We start from the raw sequence: 3,639 nt of genomic DNA, 5'->3' as shown, positions 1-3,639 counted from the left end.
AATTGTTGATTAGCCTTAGTGCTCTGCAAACGCCTCGGGAAGGGCACCGTGATGGGTATCTCGAGCCCTTTGTTCCTCTCTTCCAATGTATCAGCCGGATCAAGCTCTAAATCTTTCGAAAGAGACTTCTTTCCTCTCGAACGAGGTCTTTCAAGCGATGTTTCACTCGATCAAGCACTAGCAAGCTCTTGATCAAGGTCTTCTTTGTCAGCAGCAATCGATCGAGCAAAAATATCACTCGATCGAGTAGAATCTTCAACAAAATCACTCGATCGAGCAGTTTTATTTACTCGATCGAGCTCTTCTTTTTCCTGTTCACTCGATCGAGCAGAAATTCCACTCGATCAAGTCCTTTCTTCAGCATTTTTACTCGATCGACCCCCAGAAATTAGTCGATCGAGTACTTTCTTTATCGTCAGCTCTTTTTCTTCAACAGAACACTGTTCATCAGCAGTAATTACCTTCCTCGAGTCTGATTTCAACAATTCCGGTCCCTCATATGAATGATCGCTCCTCAAATTAATTAAATTTACCGTCTCATATGGATTCTTATCAGCTTGTGACGATAAATGACCCTGCTTCCTCGTAGAATTGTTCGCGGCTAATTGGGCAACTTGGGTTTCAAGTGACTTGATGGATGCATCTCTCTATTGGTCACTTAGTTGCCATTGCTTTGTCAAAGACTGCAGCATTGTCTTCAACTCAGATAACTCGCTCACCCCACCTGAGGATGATGCACCTTGATTAGGTGTAGGAAAGGAAGGAGGCTTCTAAAAGCCTTGTTGATCCTTATGAGGAGGGACATATGGCTGTTGCTGCTGCGGTGGAGGGGTAGGATTGAGCACATTTTGACTAGTCCACCTCAAATTGGGATGGACTGCCCCTTGACGATTGTAATAAGAACCCCCTCCTTGCTTGTATTGTTGAAAAGCAAGGACATGTTCTTTCTCTGTAAGACAGTCAATAGGAGTATGACCGTCGTTGCTCCCACACCTCTCACATGTGACGGTTTCTCCTCTAGTAAGCAAATGAACCGTCTGAGGCTCCCTAGCAGAATGCAGCTCCAACTTATCAAACCTAGCATTCATGGCTTCCAGCTGAGCCACAACTTGCTTATCTACTGCATGAACTATTCTAATACCATCCCTCGAGTTCCCATACTCAGCACAGTGGGTCGCGATCTCTTCAATAAGGGCACATCCCTTATCATCGTCAGTGTTCTTTTGGAATCTTCCGTTGGATGATGCATCAAGTATGGCTCTGTGATCATCGTATAGCCCATTGTAGAACTGATTGGACAGAAACCACGGATCAAAACCATGGTGAGGAAGAGACCTCACCAACCTCTTGAACCGGCACCAAGCTTCATAGAACGTTTCATCTGGTGCCTGCTTGAAACTAGTGATCTTGGCCCTCAGCTGATTGGTGCGCTGCGGAGGGAAATATCTCTTATAAAAAACAAGAGCAAGGGTCTCCCAGTCTGTGATCCCCGCGGCCGTGCGGTCTTAATCAGTCAGCCACTCCCTGGCTGAGTCAGTCAAAGAAAAAGGAAATAGCACCTCCTTAATCTTTTCTTGAGTTACCCCCTTTATGGCGGGGATAGTAGAACAGTTGTCCGTAAAGACCTCCATATGCTTCCTCGGGTCTTCACCTGCCACACCTCTAAAGAGATTTCTCTCCACCAGATTGATATAGGACGGACGGATGTGAAAAGTATTTCCATCCTCAGTCTGGAGATTGAAACCTTTGGGAATAGACGATGTTTTAGGCTCCGAATGACTTGCAATATTCGGCATCTTTACTGGTTGGTTTACAGAACTGAAAGTATCTTCTTCAAAAGACGGATTTTCGGTAAATAGGAAATGCTGAAGCTCTGGTTCGAAAGTACTCAAGTCTTCCTTACGTGATTCTCTTTGCAGACGGAGTCTATGCCTGAACAGTCTCTCTGGCTCAGAATCAACTGAAACTAACTCCAACCTATGTGACCTGGGCATACACAATACTGAAAGAAAATGAATAAGAATTGCCTCAAGGAATAAAAATTCCCGAGACGGACGCCCCCCCCCCCCGCAACGAACGCGCGCCAAAATTAGACAGTACATGTCGTATACCTATCAAAAATAACTAACTAAACTAACTATATAGCTAGGGAAGACAGTCGATCTCCTCGGGGAGGCAAGATATCCGAAGAGTCCGTCTATTTGGTCACAAATGGGGGGTTTGTAATTGGTTTTCTAAACTAAAAGATTTAAAGGAAGAGAAGCAAGGAAAGAGCAATAAAGACAGAAAATGAGAATAAACTATCAATAGAGAGAGGACATGTCAGGATTTCGGTTCACTACGGTAGTCCAGTGACTCAACTGTAAACAACTTAGATAAATTACTGCGAGACGGATATGGAAAGGTCCTTCCGGTCCACTTTCTACCCTAGATTCCCACTAACTTAACTTCCGTCCTCGTCAGGGTAGTCTACTGTTCATAGCAGGCCTATTTTGTCCAATCTTCCGATCCAGGATTAAATTTAACCAGATTAAAAGGGTGACTCAGAAGCGTGCACTCAACTAAGTCGGTAAATACAGTTATATTGCTATGGGGACAGAGTCTCACAATTAATTCATCTAACCTATTTACTATATCGTCACATTTCTACCGTAGATCCCCTAATCCTAACATGAAACAAATTACCTACTCATGCTATTAATATTGTCAAAACTAATAACAAAGAATAAACCAACATTAAACATCGAGTCGAGTAATCAATGTAATCAATCTGTTTTAAATCCTTCTTAAGGGCACTTTCATTCATACATCGAGTCGAGTAATCACTAAACGACAACTTACTCAATCTCGTTTCGTCAAACATGTAAGTCTGAGGGTGTAAATCCCAATTTTATTTATTTTATTTTTCTGTATATAACATATGTAAGGATTTATATCACTAACAGGTGACGCGCCTCTTCCAGAGGAAACACCAGTTGCGACGCCTGTTCTGGGCTGGCTTCTGCCTCTGAAATCGTTCTCGTTTTGACGTAGGTTTCTAATTAAGCTTCTAATCAGCTATTATTCGTATTATCGCTCTCTAATTCGACATATTTTCATATTTTAATTTCTTTTTAACTTCCTTTATTTTCTTTTCTTTTCAAATATCTTTTGAGCATATTTATGATGTAAATTTAAGTAATCCATTGTAATCGATTGTAATTTATTTCTTTGTATTTATTTCATATCGTTTTTGTATGATTTACTTACTGGGCATATTCAAATGTAACGAACCTAATTCCAACTTCGACCCAATTGAGTGTTAAATTGTTTGTCAACCGACATAGTCTAATCTTACATGCTAGGATTAACCTGTGGATGTTGCATTGCATACATACAATTGACATCATATCAAGTATAAATAACTTCCCTGATCATTAGTAGAGGCCGCTATCGAGGTGGCCGGGATTAGGTGTTCAAATAAAAAGCTTCCTAATACGTACCCTCACCCCTTACTCAAGATCTCTGTGAACACCCGTGTTCATTGGCATCATGAGAGTCATTCTAGACATAGAATGCTAAGGGCAATGAATTTCTCAGTGTTCATGTCACTACTTTGTGTCTTGACATGACGCGAACTATTCGAACGGTTCCAATTTT

The 3,639-nt window shown here is 41.6% G+C and overlaps 1 non-coding gene across 1 annotated transcript; it reads left to right on the top strand.

The window, feature by feature from the left end:
• Nucleotides 1-1,314: 1,314 nt before the first annotated feature.
• LOC141625121 (small nucleolar RNA R71) lies at nucleotides 1,315-1,420 on the top strand. The gene has a single exon (XR_012534917.1). It is a non-coding gene; the product is annotated as a small nucleolar RNA R71 (small nucleolar RNA).
• Nucleotides 1,421-3,639: the final 2,219 nt, after the last annotated feature.

The sequence above is a fragment of the Silene latifolia genome, chromosome X, assembly GCF_048544455.1.
Source record: "Silene latifolia isolate original U9 population chromosome X, ASM4854445v1, whole genome shotgun sequence".
Lineage (NCBI taxonomy): Eukaryota > Viridiplantae > Streptophyta > Magnoliopsida > Caryophyllales > Caryophyllaceae > Silene > Silene latifolia.
The sequence above is the reverse complement of the archived record's forward strand: the minus strand, read 5'-3'. Positions and strand labels throughout refer to the sequence as shown.